This window comes from Phyllostomus hastatus, unplaced genomic scaffold (genome assembly GCF_019186645.2).
Source record: "Phyllostomus hastatus isolate PE091 unplaced genomic scaffold, TTU_PhHast_1.1 phas_scaffold_78, whole genome shotgun sequence".
NCBI lineage: Eukaryota > Metazoa > Chordata > Mammalia > Chiroptera > Phyllostomidae > Phyllostomus > Phyllostomus hastatus.
In genome coordinates, this window is record NW_025334041.1 from 21047727 (window position 1) to 21068001 (window position 20275).

At 38.6% G+C, this 20275-nt stretch overlaps 1 protein-coding gene across 2 annotated transcripts in view; it reads left to right on the plus strand.

Moving 5' to 3' along the window:
• Nucleotides 1-657: 657 nt before the first annotated feature.
• The window catches only part of DGKB (diacylglycerol kinase beta), a 597575-nt gene continuing 577957 nt past the window's right edge, over nucleotides 658-20275 (plus strand). Inside the window, exon 1 of one of the 2 annotated variants that reach the window (XM_045827955.1) lies at nucleotides 658-772. The gene's annotated coding sequence lies outside the window, so the exon portion shown is untranslated. Of the gene's footprint in view, nucleotides 773-1015; nucleotides 1303-20275 lie in introns of those variants that run through there. The other variant, XM_045827954.1, reaches the window with a different exon arrangement.

Consider the following 20275-nt stretch of genomic DNA (forward strand, 5'->3'; position numbering starts at 1 on the left):
AGGTATCTATATCAAAATAGCCTTCAGTTAAGCTGGTAAATGCACTTTTTAATAACTATCTGGTTTTGCACACTTTCTATAAAATAGGCATGGCCATTTACTGCTTTCCATTTTTATTAATCCAATGCATGATTTTACACACGTGGTTCAAAATTATCATTTTTATCTAAACCCCACTGGTTACACACACATACAATTTCCCTTTAATATTCACTGCTTTCCCCTTTCCTTTTCTTTTTTATTTTCATTTATTCTCTAGTCACCTGCTCTTAGGTTACCAAGTTCAAATGTAGAAATAAGAGTGTGCAGCTAGAAGTGGGTTAAGCAGGTGACTGATGAGCAATGACCCATCAAGGACTAAAGTTAGTAAGAAAGGGGAGACAGGTATCAGGTTTCCTGTTGGAGTGGAAATGTATTCTGAATGGTAGCAATTGCATTGCATCAAGCTTCGTGTCCCAACAATAGCCACTCATACCTGCATCGTCTCCTCCCACTTGTTATGAGGGTCCAGCAGTTAAAGAGCTATAAAGCACCGTCTCCCAGTGTCATCATTCTCTGAGCTGCAACAGCAATAATAGTAGCAACGGCATCCAGAGATAGGCAGAGCTGTTGCTTGCAGCCGCTAAGATTGCCTCCTCCCCAACACACACACACACACACACACACACACACACACACACACACACACTCCACAGATTTCCAATATCGACTCATCTTGCAATTGATCAAGGACTCAAAGCGATGAAAGAAGAGCATTAGTCGTGGACAGCAGGTATTTCATCTCTGACAAATTCAGTTCCCTTCTGAAGCTTATTGGTATGGGTAATAAAACAATCCTCCGTGATAACTAGCTTGAGTGGGAGACTGGAGGTGGCCTCGGTAAGGTGGGGGGTGAGTGGGAGGAGTGAGAGGTGGGAAAAGGGGGTGTCAAAGATGACTTTCAGCCCCCGGAAACCTCTGTCTTTCAGGCTCTGCTGCTTTTGAGTTGCAGATTTTCGGGGACTGGTAGCTGCAGGCAGCCTGTGTTGTTGATTGGAAGTGCATTTTCATCTTAGACACAGTTAGAATGGGCCGTGTGGTCTGGAAGGGGGTGGAAGTAGGGAGGAGGAGATGCTGTGAGCAGAGTTCTTGAAGCTCCACTCCTTTGGGGAAGCCGAGCAGTGAGGGAGCGTTCTTACTGAGCAGAGAGCCTGCGACTTGGGAAGGATCCTGATACCTAGCTGCCTAGTCCCAGTTCCTCTCCGGAAAAGCAGTTGCTCTCCCTTCAGAGATGCGCCCAGCCTTCGCCTGCATCACACTGCAGTAAGTTAAACTTGACATGGTTAGCAATTTGAGTGGCTTCTGGGTATGTGGTGTGGGAGGAAGGGAAGCTGAGAAGAAATGGCGAGGAAAGTTAGGAAAGCATAGCTTTGCCTTCTCCATGAGATGTTACATAGGTTTGTCTCCCTGATTCTTGTCCTCGTTATGCTGTGATCGGTTGGTTATTCAGTTATGTTCAGAGGGATACCGCTGGTTGGTTAGGTATTTAGAAAGCCCCCCGTCCACTGTGATTTTAGGCAGCAAAACTGGTCATTGTCCTCTAGATTTAATTACAAGAGTGATCTCCTGAAAGTTACTAGGATGGCAGCTTGCCTTTTCAAAAGAAAATTCGTAAAGAGTCTGGCTAAGACTTTCAGCAGCCCAGTTAACTGTTAAAAGTTTCATTGCAGACTTCTGCCTCATCTGTAAAATAAAGAAGCCAGCAAACAAGGCAAACCAAAAGTCTTTGATTTACTTTATTAAATCAAAATAAAACGTGAAATAGATCTCTAGGTAACTGCTAGGCAACAGCCTAGGCGACACTGATGATATGATAAACATTGAAATACTCTTTAGTGGGCGGAACTGGCAAGATTCCCCCAATTTCTTACTACTACAATAATTCCTTCTACTTGTTAACTGGTCCCTTCCTTGTGATTTCAAAGTGGTGGTTTTAACTAATGACTTTAGATGACTTTATTCTTAGAATCAAGCAGCATTGTGTTCACTGGCAAAAAAAAAAAAAAAGAAGAAGGCCTAAAAAACTTTTAAAAACAACTTCAACTGGTTGCTCAAATTGCAGATAAGCAACTCTTTTAAAAGGAGGCAAAAAATAGGTCAACGAGGGCCAGCCCATTGTAAAGCAAATGACCAATGTGAATGCCTGCAGAATGCTAAAGGTCTTTTAAAGAAGGAAAACCAGAAATCATTAATTAAAAAATCTTAGAGTATGTAACCAGGTCCTCTTTTACACTGACTAGATTTTATTAATGAAGAAAAACAAAGAATTTTTCAAGCAGAAAGGCTATTAGACTCAGTTGTAGGATTATTGAAAAAAAATCACTGACTTATTATTGTCTTGTTCAAGAAAGATTATGAAAAATACTGAGGTTACCCAAACCAGAAATTAGGATTTTAAGCTGGACACTTAAAAATGCTGCCATAAATTCTATAGGATGAAGGGATATCAAAACTTTGCATTGTGAAATGCAAAGTATGTAATTCTGAAAATCCCTGTCATTAGAAAAGACTATGAATCACTCTTATCCTATTGTTTTCATTTAAAATTGTGTTATCATTTTTCTAATCCACCTAATTTTCATTATTTTATTGAAAATAAAACATTCTGAATGTAATGGATTACTTTGCCTACTCATGTTGAGATCTCCAGATATAATATTTTTGCCATGTTGAAATACCCAATTTTTAGAGGTAATCCACTCCCCCACACAAACATAATTTCTCAGTACAAAAACTCTACATATGAATTTGTAAATCACTGAGTAAAATATAATTCAGGGGACATATTTGTTATGACAGAACATACATAAGGGTGATTAAATATTTTAGACAGCAATAAAAAAGAAAAGGAAACACGTACCCCAAAACTCAAATAATATGGTTGGAGCGAGTTGCGAAAAGTTCCCTGGTACTCTAGAACAGATCATTACTGAACCTATGGCATGTTTAGCCATCAAGAAGATAAGTCAGGTTGGAATTGTTAAGAATTTCGATTGAACAGGAAGTTGTCAAAACTTCTTTAAGATAGAAACTTAGGTAGGTGGGGTTTGAGTTTTAGTAATAACTTTGACTCATTTTGGTTGTTTTACTGGTAAGCAAACTTCATGCCCTGTCTGAGAAGATTTTAAAGACTATTTTTGAAATAAAACAATTACTTTAAGTTTTAAAGCATTGGTACATTTTGCTGGGGCAGCGCCTGACTTAAACAAGTATTTATGAGTCATGCTTTTCCTTGCACATTATTGAAAGAAGGAATACATACATATAGTCAGACAAGCCAGGCAAAGATAACTGCTGGTGCCTCAATTTAATTCTGCCTACTACTCATGACTATGATGCAGAGATATACACTTGAAATGACATTTTAATAATATTTTATCCTAAACGTTTCTCCTGGCTGGCTTTGGGAACAGAACTGCATGGATGTGTGCATGATACTGTTGCAACATTCTCATAAGTGTAATACCTTTGGCCTATGAGCACCTGCCTGGGGGAAGCTCCAGGCAAAATTTTAAAGAAGCCACTTTCAATTGCCCCTTTCTCGTCTCTGGCATTTCCCCTCTCTTACAAAACACCAACACAAAAATCTTACCTCAAGTCATAACCCCATGCACTTATTCAGCCTTGCATAACTATAATGTAGGTTCAGCACCTTGATAACATGTGTGATTTACTCACCACGCAATGCATGAATAGTTCCCAGTTATCATGAGTGCACCTCTGGCCGGTACTAGGTTAAGCACTTGAGGAAGTCTTGTCACGTATGGGATAACAGCTGCAGCAGGGAGATGGCATTCTCTCCCATTCATAAGAGATTAATCCTGGAGGGAATAAGCAAACCGCCTAAAGCAACATATTTAGTAAGTGGGGGGCTAGGATTAGCCTGAAGGTGTGAGGAGTCTAACTCTTAATCACTTTGACACTTTGTTTTGTTATGGATCAAGTGGACTGAGTCTATTGTTGAGAGGGATTGAGAAATCATACCAACTGGGAGAATTCCCTGCTCTCCTGATATTCAAGGTTGAATCTACATAAATTGGGAACTAAATTGACCCCAAAACTTGGCATATTTAACCATTCCAATTTTAGTGCTCTGCTCTGGCTTCATGAACTGTGGAGAAGCAGCTGGGGACATCTTTGCCAGGAAAGATGTTGGAATTAATATGGGAAAAGAGGAGCTGAGAGATCCAAACACCAAGAAGGATGAAAGGAAAACAGGGAATCATGATGGAAGGGCTGGTATGAGACCTTGTCCAGATCCAGTGCCCTGTGGGAGTCTTAAACACAAACTCTTTGGGCTGCATGTGAAGATTCTTAAAGTCACAGATAAAGCCCAGACTCAAAACATTTCTTTAAATAGTTGTAAGGTCTCATTATAAAATTTAGATTGGTCTTGACTTCAGATGATCTCCTTTACATATTTTTTAAGAGTAAAAAAATGACGATTCAAAGGAAAGTGGAGGAGAAAGACCAGAGGATGACTGAAGAAGTAAAACTGTTCATGGAAATATCACTGGTTCTTGCATAATCACTTTGTGAAAATTTGCCAGGAAATTAAAGGACAACTTTAACTGGTAAGGATAAAAACAAAGTTGTTCATTTAGGTGACATTTGAAGTGTTAAACAGAATAACATGATTCCTGTCACTCATCATTTTCTCACAGAAGACAAACAAGGAATAAAATGCAAATGCGACGGCCATAAAGTCAAACAATATTTCATGATTGGTCTTTCTCAGCATGCTAAATTTAAACAGCTGATATTCTTTTTAAAGCATTATCTGAGTCAACAATTTGAAATGAAGGCTTTGCTTTTTAACAGAGAATCTATATTGTATTGTAAAGTTGAAACAGGATGCCTTTGAATTAGTTATTTTGTATTGGCAATATGCCAGTCACTACAGAGCAAAGAGCACAAAAGCTGTTCCATTCAAAATCAGAGTATAAATGTTTGTACCTGCTCCTTAAGGAAAGTTGGTGCTACTGAGCTGTTGTCACATACATGTGGTGATGGACCTCAAAAATACAGTCACGTTGTTAGTCCTGGTCTTCTCTTGTTTCCTGTCAGTTGTGACACTACAGGTTGAGGTTAGGGATAGTGTTGATTTTTTTTCAGGTGGGCTTCAGTTTTCTCCTTCTTGTTTAAAAATAATGACAGTAACTTTTATTAAACACTGCATGTCAATTGCTTGTATAAGCATCTTGCACATTAATCTAGGCATACGCTTATCATCCTCATTCCTATTTTATAAAAGAGGGAACAGACAAAGGGTTAAATGGCTTACAGTTAGAAATGAGTAGGATCAGAGCTGGGTTATGAATCAGACAGTCTGGCTCTAGAACCCATGCTTTTAACCAAAATGTTCCGAGTGTACTCATGTTAATTATCACTGGCTTTTTATAACCCTCTATAAGTTCATGCTATTTGTTCACCTGCTTTTGTCTCTGCTTACACATGCCTCTGTAATTTCTTTTTTTTTATCCTCACCTGAGGACACTTTTATTCATTGCTTTTAGAGAGAGTAGAAGGAAAAGAGGGTTTAGAGAGAGGGGATTGGAGGGAGGAGGAAAGGAGGAGAGACACTGATGTGAGAAACATTGATCAGTTGTTCCTGGTGTCTGGACCAGGGACAAACCCACAACCTAGACATGTGCACTGACTGGGAATTGAACCCATAGCCTTTTAGTGTGCAAGATGATGCCCAGCCAACTGAGTCGTACTGGCCAGGGCTATAATTTTTTTCCTGACTCCAAAATTTCTCTTCTCACTCTATTAGTGTTTCACCTGATGATGCCTCTTTAGTCCTTGAGCTTCATGACCTTCTGGAATTCTATTTGGAACCTACCACTGGCTCAACTGCCCTCTGGGGTTCCCCTGACATTGGTGCTTGCCTTTATCATTGAATGTGCCACAGAGGCTTGCGATACTCTGTTGTCTACACTGGAGAAGCAAACCAAACTATTTGTCTTTGAACATTAGTGCTGAGCAGCATTTCTCATACAATTTTGGAGGTCAATAAACACTTCCTTTGTAAACTGAATTCAGAGCTCTAATTCAGTTCCCTGAAGGGATAGGCAGTTCCACTTCCACAGTCTTTACTGCCCCCTCCCCCTCACACAAGAGGCTAGAGATGGTCTTTCCAATGCAGTATCCAAGATCTGAGACAGATAATGTATTTTAATAAGATGAACTCATAATTAGTGTAAAATTATGCAGAAGGCATTTACCATTCTCTTTAGTACTGGATATTTAAAATAAAGGCATAGCCCTGACTGGTGTGGCTCAGTTGGTTGGGCATTATCTGCAAAGTAAAAGGTCACAGGCTCAATTTCTGCTCAGGGCGCATGCCTGGGTTTTGGGCCAGTCCCCAGTTGGCAACCTATTGATGTTTCTCTCTCTCTCTCTCCCTTCCCTTCTCTCTAAAAACAAATAAATAAAATCTTTAAAAAGTAAAATGTAGGGCACAATATTTTGGAATATGACAGATGCTATATTTATTTTCAGATCACAATATTGAAATGTTTAATTATAGCTAATTTCTGGCACTAATGTACAAGATCTGTCCAGAAAGTATACAGCCATTCACTGTGAGAAATACATCTATTGAAGAAGATACAAGATACAAGAAACATTGTACATTGGACAATGGCACCTCAGTCCCCTTCAAAGTAGGTACCTTGGGACCTCAGACAGTTCTTCTGATGGCCATCAGCTGCTCCAATGTATTTTCCTGAATCTCATAGATTATCTGAAATCTCTTCCCTTTTAAAGGTGACTTCAGTTGTAGAGTACCAAATCTAGGCCTTAGGGGGGCTGAGTCACCTAGGTGATTGTTTTTATATTTCACAAAAAAACTGAACAAGATGTGATGAATGAGCAGGCACATTGTTGTGATGAAGCTGCCAATCACCAGTTGCCCGTAGCTGTGGCTTTCTGAATTATCCAAGTAGTTTCCATAGAGGAATGTTCAAGCTTAATGCAAAATTTGGTGCAGATTCATTGCTTTTCTCACTCAGTCATTTTGGATGTGATGGCCACAGAGTACACATGCTCACTCATCAGCATCTACCGCTCCCACTGACTACTGCTGCCCCCACTGATTAGTACAGTGAAGTCGTCATTATTCACATATGTGCATTCGAATCCACTCTCCATGGCTGCCAGGTTACACTGATGTTGTGCAAACTTGTTCTCATTGTACAAACGATGGCTGGACTTTTTATGGACAGACCTTGGTATTTTGGTGGGAGGAACAAATATTAAAATAAGTCGTTCATCAAAGATGTTTTCCTTTTGGTAGATAATAGAGTGAAGTTGTAAAATGGTGCCTTTTTTAAAATTGCTATTTTTACCCTTATTTTCTTTAAGAAAGAATCTTGAGAATATTATGATTCAGTCATAGCTGACGAATATTGAGTCATATCTGTGAGCAGACATTAGAAACTTGACTACCACTAATGAAAATGAAGAGATGAATGATGGTAGGAAAAGCAGACCTTACTCCCCCTCTCCTAAAGAAGTATTTTCAGTTTATGGGATAATTTGGATTTTACTTATTAGTGATTGTATAAATTCCTTTCATATACTATTTAAATATTGTGACAATATGAACTGGGTGGAGATCACATATGGCCTTCCAAATATATTATTTCTTATTAAAAGTATTATCTTGGGTCAGTTAACTCTATTTTATTCTGTGTCTAATTCACATCAATCAAATATTCAATTTTAAACTGAAGGAAGGACAGATGGGATTAGAATTCCTATAGCTATTTAAAATCTCTTTCGAGTTACATCAACATAGTAAAACTCAGGATGAGGTAGCTGGGCCTTTCTTCATAATATAATTTATTTTAAAGAGCCTTGGCTTAGCCCTAGCCTATGTGACTCAGTTGGTTGGAGTGCTGTCCTGTAAACTGAAACATTTTGAGTTTGACTCTCAGTCAGGCCCGGCACATGCCTAGGCTGCAGTTCTGTTCCCAGTCTGAGCCTCCACCAGAGACAAATGATGGATATTTCTCTCACATCAATGTTTTTGTCTCTCTCTCTCTCTCATAAAAAAGAGTCTTGGCTTATATAATTTTTTTTTATTATTCATGATGAAGGAATTGTGGATTAAGGTCCAGAGAAATTGACTCCTCGTGTAATTTCTCGAAATGCAAAAAGGCTCATTTGGATGTCATCATTCCCTTGTTAAGCATATAGGGCTTAAAAGTTATTCTTTGCATTCAAATCGCCTGACCTCAAATCTTTACTTCTTGGATGAACTTGAGCAAATAACTTAAATTCTATGCTTTAGATTGCTGTTTGTAAAACAAGGATAAAGAAAATGACATCCAATTCACAGAATCACATGATTTAATCAACACACAAGGGGCTTAGGACAGAAGCACATAAATACTCAAACAAAACTAAGTTTTGTTTACTTAGGGATATTGTGTCAAGTAAAGACTAAAGTGTCAATAGCAAAGAAAATGTCCTAAATAAAATCTAAATCTAACAGCACTTTTTTTAGTTGTATTGCTAATAAAAAATATTTATGAGGCTCATGAAATCTATTAAATATTATAATCAACACCCTTCTTATATAGGGCCTTTTTTACTTTTCCCAAAAGGTTTTTATTGAATTACAAAAATGGTAACTTTTAATAAAGATAAGTTAGATAATACACGTTAAACACCCTCAAGAGAGTTGCTGGAACCCAGTCAACTCTCAGCAATTTTAATTCCCTTCCCTGTACCTCAGACTGTAATGAGAGGTCTGTCATTTTCATCCTCTGACATTCTTAAAATAGTTGCGGCTATCATCTAGTAAATATCACAAAATGATACTCTGTTTTTATCTATATCTACTCCTCTGCTATTTGTACCTAAGCACACTGGGAAAATGTGAGCTCTTACATGAGGAAATCTATTGTTACCTAAATCAACTCCTTTTGAATTATATGAACTGGAAAGGAGGAAGAAATGGAGGTGCTATGGAAAAGCGTTACAGGATCCTTGACCTGAAAACAGAACATTAAGCCCAAAAGATGAGTTTGTAGTTTATTCAGCAACTTGTTTTGCTGAGACAGAATGTTAGAAAATGTTTCTGGGCTTTTGACCAAAGACTCCCTTTACTGGGTCCCTAATGAAGAGAAATAAGGGCTAGGGAATTCTCGCTTGCTTGCCTTTCATAGCAAGTAGTTTAGGGATTGTAAGCAACACTCAACTACTTCTGGGAAATTTAAGGTTTGCATAAATAGACAGAGTTATTAAAAACTATCACCTTAAGAAACAAATACAAACACCATGATGCTGTGTCCCATTCCGTCCTTCAGCCAGCTCAGGGAAGGGAGAGTAAGACAATGCACAGGCACCCACCATACTGAAGGCCCTTAAATGAAAGGGAAAGACAGAAACAGACACACCTAAAAAAAAAAAAAGGCAAGTACCTGATTTATCGTTCTAATAAGTGCTATGAAAGAAACAAAAAACTGAAATAGAGAACAGAGAGCCTATTTGTTGGGGAACAAACTGGTTTCAAGACTTACAAGTAACAATTACTCCCACCCTCCCATGATGCATTTATTATTATTATTATTATTATTATTTATTTATTTATTTATTAGACAGGTTTCTGGTGTAGATAGTGAGTAGAATAGGATTATACACCTGAAGTAATCCTTAAAAACAACACAGTGGAACTCATGGTGAATCAGAATTTTAGAATTATTCAGCAAAACATTTTCATTCAGTCAAAAACATGACTCCCACATCATTTTTTCTGTACCTTTACACTATAAGATTATTCAGCTTGCAGCAGCCTTTAAAGATTAGAAAAACACAAGTACTTAATGTTGCTTAGTAACTCCTCTTGCCTGTCAACTTTGGGCTGCACATAAACAACTTGGAGCTTCCCCACAATCGTCCCAAATTGTTCGACTCGAGAAAGAGCGCACAAGCAGATGAGTCACTTCGCTGTCCTGTTGTTCCTAATAAGAGTTCTGATTAGCAGGATGGGTGCTCTATTGTTACATGTTATTTGCCACACCACGTGTTAGAAATTTCTATCTGGCAAATAGAGGCCCCCTCGCTGTCACACAAGGAAGAAGGCATAGCATGAAAGGCTGAGTCAGGGGAGGACTGTTGTTTTGTTTTGGGTCCCTGGTTTTGAATGTACTCTGACTACATTCTACCATCAGACATAGTGGGAAAGTGAAGTAGTAAGGAGTTCGGGCTTCGTTTAGGCCACCTGCGTAACAGCTTGGTGGTGCATTTGGTGTTTGGGTAACTCTGTTATTTTAATAAAAGCACTTTCAAAAACACCAAAACAATGGTTCTAACGTGACTGTAATAATATTGCTATTCTTTATGGTTAGGCGATGATCTTTAATTCTTGAATTTAGTAAAAAAAGAAACAGAAATTGTAAAACAGAAACAATAAGGGTGTTTTACTTTTGATGTATATATATCAATAATACGGTGGTCCTACAGTGATCAAAACTTCTTCTCCACTAAGAGTTGAAGCCATGCTGAAGAATTAGCAGGTTTATCCTACCATCACTGAGCATCTTGGATGAAGAGAATGTGCATGCCCTCTGTTTCTTTAACATCTGTTTTGCTGATCCTAATGAGTTAAAATCCAAACTATGTTAAGACATATGGAAACGTTATTTGAGGAATGCTAATATCTGTGTTAAAAAAAGAAAATGGAAAGAAAGCTTGTCTTATCTAAACATTAAACAAAGTTAAATAGTTTTCTATTTTAAGGACTTCTTATAGTTCCTCAGATGAAAGTATGTGTTGGAATCTCCAGGAATGGGATTTAGTACAAACTTTCCTGATCTTTTTTAATCACAGAATCCCTCCTTCTGGGAGCATCTATTAATATCTCTTTGAAAACCCTAGAGCACAGTTTACTGGTCTGTTGGCATTCAATTATCCATTTAAAAATGTTTGAGCACTTACGATACTTCAGAGTATTAGGTTCTGAGAAAAAATTATAATTAGAATGTGGTCCTGACCAGTTTTAGTCCTAAATTAGAGGTTGGAGGATGTAGAAATTTAATACCATGAGCTATGTGCAGCAATAGAAATAGGTACATATGAGGTACATAGTAGGATGCTATGGAAAATGAGGAGAGTAGGAGACTAAGAAATGAGCTACAGATAATGTAGGATTTGAATTGGGTCTGGAGGGAAAGGAATTTACCGAATAAACGCAATAAAATAACTTAACAAAGATATGCCTAGAGATCATCATTCTTTTACCCTATTATGAAAACCAGTAGTCCTTTCCTTCATCCAAATACAACTCTTAAATAAACAGATGGCTGCATGACTAAAAAGATGAGAACAGCAAACTGGGAAAGTATATATATATAAAACTTTTATATAAAAAACATATATATAAACTTTGGTGGTACAGTTAGTAATTGATTATTTTGAAGTAGATAAGAATCTCTGGGAAAGAACAGAGTGAGAAAGGATCTCATTTTAGGAACAAATCTTGATGAAATATAATATATTTAGAGTATATTGTAGTAGATGGATTGTAAACAAGGGAAACAAATTGTCTCAGAGGAGGAAACAACAGAAATCTGTGTGTTCCAAAGACCAGGGAAAAGCATAAGAAAGACAACACAGTCGTCACTGCCAGATGCTGCTGAGAAATTAACAGATGAGAAAAAAAATATATCCATAGAATTTAAACACAAGGTCATCATTGGTGATCTTAGCTAAGGATTCATTGCTGTAGCAGTTAGAGTGAAACCTAGATGAAAAGGTGTTAAGGAGTGAGTAGGAGCTCAAGAAATAAAAAGAGAATAGTTTGTCATTCAAACAGTTTGTCTGTGAAGGTTTGAAATGTGATAGAGGTGATTCTGGAGAATAATAGAAGTTTGAAGGAGTTTTAAATTTTCTAAGATGGTTTTTTTTAGCATGTTTAAATTATCCATGATTAGTTGACATGATTAAAACTATAGAGAAGAGATACGTCATGGACTTCAGAATGTGGAATTGAATAGGATCAAAGACATACATGGCAAGAGTTGACTTTGATGAGAGGGGAGGAAGGAGAGAAAGGAGCTGTCTGAATAGGTGTTCTAGTTTTGTAGTGCTAAATGGAAGATCTTTCTGGAATTCAAATGTTCTTTTTAGAATTTGAATAAAGTGGAGAAAATTTGAAGTTTTGGACATGCGTGGAAAAGTTATGAACCAGAGGCACCTGCAAGGATCTGGGGAATATTGGGGAGCCATTTGGGTGGACTACAACAGTGTACCTCAATGTGTGACTCCATTCAGCTGCTTGGGATGTGACAGAGAAAACACAGAATTTATTCAAGATGAAGTGTTTTATTTTTTCTTTGCCTTTTTAAATAGCATCACCTACCCTTTCAATATCATCTGTCATCTTATTATTCCTTCAGATTTAGACATTTGGACAACATTTTTTCTTTATCTCTATCTGTTGTCATAGTTAAAATTGGTTAAAGTATTTAGGTTGCAGATTAACTAATACCCTTCAGAAATGATACTCCTTCCGCATTAGCCAATAACTTCATTCTGAATCTTCGTGTGTCCTGAAACTCCTTATCTTTGAAATCATGAAGTACAAAACAGAAATCACCTTGTTCTCTCTACCTCCCACCAGTCTCCAGTACCTCCACACCCTTTTCTTCCAGCACTCTTTTCTCATTCACCGTCTCATTATCCAGGCACCCAGGCAAGGAGAACTAGAGTGCAGCTTTACTTTTGCCTAAATTTCCATTTCTTTCTCTTCTTTTCCTTCCATTTTACATCTGGCAAAATCCTTACCCTTCCTCAATTGAGCAATCTAGCTTTTCTATTTTCCTTGGGGTACTGAATGCTATTGAAAATCACAAAACCATGAAAGCTGGTGTCATAATAAATTTGTGATCTCCCATCTCAGTCCGACCCTGGTAAAGCTTCTGAGTACTCGTGTTTGCTTTTCCTTTCCATTCTCCACGGTAGCTGTTCATGGAGCCTTGCCACACGCACTTCATAATTCCTGAGGGAAAGAAAAACTTCAGTGTCTTTAACCTCTTCCTCTTTGTATCATTTATTTTTCGTATTGATATAACAAATTTAATTAAATTTGGGTTTTCATTTAAAAATGATTAATATCCAAAATTACTTCAACCCTACTCCCCACCCCTTCACCTTCTCTATACCTTTGTTTTCAGACAATGCTTTATAGCTTGGAGCCTTTTTATCTCTTTCAGGAATGTCTGTAGTCACTCTATTCTCTTCCAATCTAGTATTTCCTTGATGTTAAGCTCTTTCAAATACCCTTTCTGTCAGCACTTCTTTCTCACCTTATTTGTACTCCCATTTTGTCTTTTTATTTTGTCTGTTTTTTAAAAATTTTCCAGTGCTTAGAACAGTACCTGACAGAAAATAAGTATCTAAAAGAAATGCTAAATAAATAAGTGAAATTTGAAAATGCCTCTTTTTTTACTGGGGAGCGATGAGTTGCCTCATAAAGCACCTTCCTGGGTCAAAAATGTTATCTTTCAATCTACTCTGTTAGAGAGGTGAGTGACCAACTCCTTCATTGTCTGCAATACACTGCTCCTCACCTCTTCCCTGTCCATTTTTCACTGTGGTCTGTACTGATTCTGAACAAGTGCCTATCTCTTAGCATATGTTTTCCCCTTTGTATGATAGTAATAAATATATATGCTCATTCTGGAGGTAATATTCAGCCATGTTATCCTGATTTTAGAGGATACGTTTATTCTTAATTTCATCAAGTGTGCTAATTGAAACTTTATGTCTCCAATACTAGTGGCTTAAGTTAGACTGAGGCATTTGTTTTATTTCTGACACATTCTATGATTTGATCGTTGGCATTCAGTGGTGAAGCCGGATATAAAGACGTGGGAGAATCAGGGTGATGTTCAGCGCTGGACAGGAACAAACATGCAGTGTAGACGATGAGGGATTCTAGGGAGGAAATAGAAAGCCAGGAGGTCGCACACGTGGGGAGAGTAGAAAATAACCCAGTCTGTCCCCGCAGTGAGGTGTCACTTTTTCCGAGTCCCATTTGAAAGGATGATGTGCCAGTGACAACAGAAAATATTTTTCTCAACCACATCAAACATTTATCAAAAGAAATGAGAAAAACATGCCTATAGAAGGTTTCTCATGGTTTTCACATGTACTTCACGAGTGGTTGGTCAGGTGCTCAGATTTTTGCTTTCCCATAGCCTTATCTTTCCTCCATTCTTTCTGTATAAGCACAAATCAACTAAGGAGACATATGAGGGCATCTTTAGAGGAAATGCACGATTTATATTAAACTTTAGCTTCAAGTGGACTCATCCATGCTGGTTCGCTAGCCTGCCCTGTAAGTGTGCTTTTCTTACTCAGGAGTAGCTTCCGAAATCACAGAATGAGGTTGTTCCTGGAATAGCTTTTTCAAAAATTTCCCATACTTGTTTTCTATGTAATTTTACCTAAGCAATATAAAAAAGGTTAACTCTGACCTAGAAATAAAATGGATACTATGTCATTTTGCTGACAACACAGAGTAGTCTGTGCCCTCATTAATTTTATTTGTCATATTTCAAAATACACAGCTTCACAAGGAAATGAGAACTGCGGAAAGAGAAAACTTTCAGGTTAGGACACTACTAGATTTTACGACTGGCTAAATTTTGATAAGCAGGTATATTTAATGCATGTGTTTGATTTTTTCTCATTTTTATTGTTTTTAGACAGAACTGAAATAAAATGTCTGTCTATATGACATTTATTCCAGGCCAAACAGTAAAAAAAAAATACAAAAATAATTTTCAGTTTTGAGAAGGAGGTTAAGGTTTTTTCTGTTTTATATTGTCTAGAGTCCACTTGATTCCACAGTTTTTGTTTTGTAGGTTGGGGTGGGATTTCATGTTCTTGTTTTAGTAGTCTTTTTCATTCACTAGCTACTTCAGATTGCCAAGAGATTAAGCACCCACTATTGGTCGATTCCTGTGAAGACTTGTTCTTTCTTACAGGATGAGCAAAATATTGACTGCCTACTACCTTTTACTACCTAAGGAAGGTTCATTCTCTGTTAGCGGATACTCAGTTCTGTTTCTTAAACTGAGTAGTGGACCTGAGAGATGAGCTTCTTCCTCTCTCATAGTTTTGGGGCTCAGGTGATTTCTCAAGTGGTGTGTGTGGCAGACCATATCCAAACAAGCTGCACTGGAAATTTGATTGGCCTGATGAAGCACAAGAAATAGAGCACAGAAGTATAGATCTTCGGTGTAGCAAGAATGTCACTGCAACAAGAGGGCTGGCCCTTTAGTGCTGGTGTGGCCCCCGCCCAGATGGTTATAAAAGACTAGAACCCCATGTCCTGCCCTCTGTGCTGACTGGAAGGATTTTTCCCTGTTCATGGGACTCTGGTAGTATTGAACTTTGGCTAAGCCCTTGTGTGGAATGAAACAAAGCCTCAGGGAGCATCTACTCAATTGCATTCCTAATTCTGTGTTTATTCTTTGCAAGGGTGATTTGCTAGCACAATTGTAAATCAAAGTGAAAGTGAGTCATGGTCCTAATTCTTGCCAGTGCTAGAACCTGAACTAACCTTTTAGTTCTGACCAGCTCAGAGTCAAGGATAAAAAAAGATCTTTGTTGGACTGGTTCATCCATTTTCTGCCACTTCCTGAATAACATCAGCGCTTTCTGGCTCATGCAATCCCATGGTGCTCCTCTTTGCCATACCCACTAGGGTACAAAGCCATATTGTCTTGTTAATGTTTTAAAATTCATTAAGCTTAGAAAAATTCTGACAGGCAAGTAAACATCATAGTTACTGGGCCTTATTTACTTATACTTCACAATTTCAATATTTAAATAAGAAGGCCTACACACTACCTATATCTAGGCAACTTCGACACTTCATAGCAAAGATCTGCATTCTAAGCAAAGACCTATCCTCCTAACTTTTGAATGTCTGGCTTCCTGTTCACACAGAGATGAAGAGGGAGCAGGCCAGCACTTTGGGAGTCAAGATACCCAATGATGAGGAGTCTTTAGTGCAGGGCAGAGAGGTATTGGAGTCCTGGTTTATAAAATAGTCCAGGACACTTCAAAACTGGCATGTGAAATGAAGGGAAGCCAGGTGTTAGGAATCATATTACTAAATCACGCTTACTCTTTGGGCCTCCCACTAATTCTTTAGCCAAATGTAATTTGCCATTATTATGCACCTATAATTAAATTGGTCTTAAATGCTCTATCAGTGTCCACATTTATCAAATGCATTTACCTTTCATCAACACTTGTTATTCAGCTTATCAGCATTTGCCGTTTTTGATAGCTTCACTCACTGTTGCAACTCTGTCTTCTCTGTCGTAAGACTGCACTACTGTAACATTAATTTTATCCAAGCAGTCCAAAAGCATTTAATGACCACCATAGGCACACAGAAAACAATGCTAATCAAACACATGAATAGCTTCCATCCCCAGTGATTTTATAATTTAGTGAGAGTGATTGACATTAAGGATCTATTATTTAATAAAGATATGTATTTTGAACACCTACTTGATGCCAGGTTCTGTGTAAAAATTGTACATTAAAAAACTTACAATATTTTGGGGCAGATACAAAGTAACAATTAAATATTTACACATGAGTGCCATGAAGAAAAGTCAGTCAGGGCAAAGGAATAGTAACAGAGTGGGTATTATTTTAAATAATACACTATTATAGAATTATTTTTAAAATATGACCCATTTTTCTGTGGACGTACTACATTTGCAATGCCTCCAAGACATCCAAGAGGTGCTGTGAAGTAGGCGGTTGAATACATGAGACTGAAATTAAGGCAAGTGGTTGGAGAAGGAAACAGTGGGAGTTGTGTATATACCTGGAAGCAGGAGAGATCACCTGGAAACTGGGTGTAGACAGAAAAGAAGTTTCAATGCTGAGCCTTGGGGCAAACCAGCATTTTATGGGATAGAGAAAATGTGAAGAATCTGCAAAGGTAAGCGAAAAGGAGCACAGCAAGAGAAATCCAGGACAATGTTATTTCCCCTGATGCCAAGTAACAAAGTGTTTGAACAAGAAAGGGCAGTTCAGCTGTGTCGGTTACAAATGGAAGAGCCAGCCAGATGTCTTCAAATTATCTACAGGGTTGGGAAAGATAGGTCCTTCTGACCTTGAAAAGGGCAGTTTCAATGAAGTGGTGGAGCAAATGTCAGGCAGAAGCAAATTAAAGTGTCAATTTTTGGTGTTAAAACAAATAAATAACAATACAAATAGATTGGAAATGGTATCTTACATGAATGCTCCAAATATAACAGTGTTTGACCTAATCAGGTGGGTTTGAAAGGCTTTGTGAAGTGATTATAAACTGAGGTCTGAACAATGAGTTGGTTTAATGAGATAATACAGAAGCGAAAGTAGCCCTGGCCAGGTGGCTTGGTTAGAGTCATCCGGATTTGCCAAGGTTGTGGGTTTGATCCTGGGTCAGGGCACATACAGTAATCAACCTGTTACCAGGGAGACCTGAGTCAGGAGCTTCACCCCCTCTGTTCTTGCCTTGTTCACAAGAAAAGAATTCAGTTGAGAGACAAACTCGTATGGTGGAATAAGATAACAAGTTTATTTATGAAAACACAGGAGCACGAAGCTGCAAGCAGGCACCAGGCTAATCTGAATGCCCCGCATATAGAGGAAATAAATTTGTTAATAAGTTTGTTCTATATACTTAAGCACCAGGCTACAAGTGGGCACTCAGCTAATCTGAGTTTGGGGTTCAGGGGTTATACAGTTTAGTCTGTTTCTAGGTTTCCCCTTTTCCTCCCCTCTCCAGACCTTTGGATTAATACATTGTTTCAAAGGTTTTCTTCCCCAGCTAGGGAGAGCTATACAGACAGAACCTTAAGAGTTCCCTTCGTCCTGAATTATCATAGTTTTGCTTGTGATGTTGGGAATGCCTGGCAATCGTACCAGACCCAGCCCAGGACGGCTGCATCGACAGGCGAGACTTGCTGCCCCTTAGCTTCCAGTCTTCTAAGTTCTTTATTATTCAATAGACTGCACTGGGCAGGGGCCCTGCTTTATTTCCCCTCTGGCCAGGCTGCTCCTTCAAGGTTCCTAGCTGCTACGTAAAACATCAGTAAACCCATTAATTAGTGGGACAAGAAAATGATGCCTCCCCCCCACTTCTGCTTCCCCTCTTCCTTCCTCTCTCTCTGAAGTCAATTTTAAAAAATATATAAAAAAGAAGCAAAGGTAGAAAGCATGTAAAAACTTCATGGCAAGACAAACTTGAAAACTGCAAGTTTGGAGTGGGTTTGTGTGAGTTTAAAGAGAAGTCAGTCAGCACAGGCTGTTTGTCTTTAACCCTAGAGCATCGGACATAAGTGATGATTTAAGGGAGTTGGGGGTATGTGACATTATGTTTTAATGAGATGACTCTAACTCTAAGGTGTACAGGATGAATTGTGGGTTGGCCAGATGGAAGTTGGGGTACCCATTAGCAAGGGCGAGTGATTATTTTAGCCTGGATTACAGTAGGAACGATGTAAGTAGAAAGAAAGAGAAACACGAGTGATATTTAAGAAGTAGAATTGATAGTGCAGATGACAGCTGTCTAAAAGTGTATGAGGAAATGAGGCAGAAGTGTCAATCCTGATCTCTAAGCACCGGACATCACAGTTGGACGGGGGCAGTTCCTCAGCCAATGGAGAGGGTCAGAACGGGATTGATTTGCTGTTACTTTGGGGACCTTGAAGAATTCAGTTTAAATGTATTGAACTTGGGGGACTTTTGAGCTATTTTAATCAGCCTACTTGACTTCTCTATCTAAACATCCCACTCACTCCTCAAGAATATTGTGAAAACTGAGTTGATCTTCGTCGCTCCAAACATCCTTCTACCCGTGACCCCAGACCCAGTCATACTGAAATGTCCCCTTTTCCTAGTACCTCTCAGTTTCCAGTTAGCTGACTCCAGTTTCACCTCCTAATCTTTCCTGTCACTGTTGTCTCTCACACTTTTATGCCGCCTACCAGGCAGTTTCCCTCTGAAATTTCACTTGACTGTACTCTTCTTGCTGTGTGGTCTCTTCATTTTCAGTCTATTCTTTGCTTGATACTTTTTGTAAAAAGTCTTCAGTGTCAATTTTCCTGTGTAAGAGTCTGATTGTTTTCCATGTCCTTGTTCAAAATGATTCAGTGCCTCCCCTTTCCCTTCTCAATAAGATATAGATTCACCTTGGCCTGGCACTCAGGAGAAAACAAAAAAATCTGTAGATTTTCCTTAACTTGCCACACTGTATAACAAGGTGGTCAGGAACTACCTTGTTTAAATTCTCATGGGTGCTTACTAGTTGTGTGATATTGGTTGAGTTATTTAATCACCAGTTTCTATTTTACTTTTTAAAGATTTATTTATTTTTAGAGAGAGGGGAAGGCAGGGAGAAAGAGAGGGAGAAAAACATTGATTGTGTGAGAGATACACTGATCATCTATCATTGCCTCTGGCACGCCCCAAGTGGGGAATGGCGCACAACCCAGGCATGTGCCCTGGCCGGGAATTGAACTGGTGACATTTTGTTTCGCAGGCTGGTGCTCAATCCACTGAGCCACAGCAGCCAGGACTTTTAAATGGGATTAATAATAGCAACTCATTTACATGGTTATTTTAAAGTCTAAATTGATAAAATTTCAGTCCCTGGCACAAAGCTAGCAGCACTCAATTAATGCAGGTTCTATTAACCTTCTGTTAGCTTCCTGCCATACCTCTCTATGCATGCAGACCCACTGAACCCTTTTATTTCTCTTGGGTGCCATTTTCTACTCCTTGACTTCTTCTAAGAGGCTTTCTCCCTCCTCTCTTGATAAACCCTCCCCATAACACACAATACAATGTCTTCCTCTCTAAATTCTCAAGAACCTGTGTGATTCTCACTCTATCCAGCAATCATTCATTTCCTCCCCAGCCCATCTTTCTCCCTAATCCCAAGTTCTGTTCCCTTATATTTGTACGTATGTGAACATACATCTTTTTTTTTTAATATTTTATTTTTTATTTATTTTTAGGGAGGGAAGGGAGGGAGTGGGAGAGAGAAAGAGAGAGAGACAGAGAGAGAGAGAGAGAGAGATCAATGTGCGGTTGCTGGGGGTTATGGCCTGCAACCCAGGAATGTACCCTGGCTGGGAATCGAACCTGGGACACTTTGGTTCCCAGCCCGCGCTCAATCCACTGAGCTATGCCAGCCAGGGCA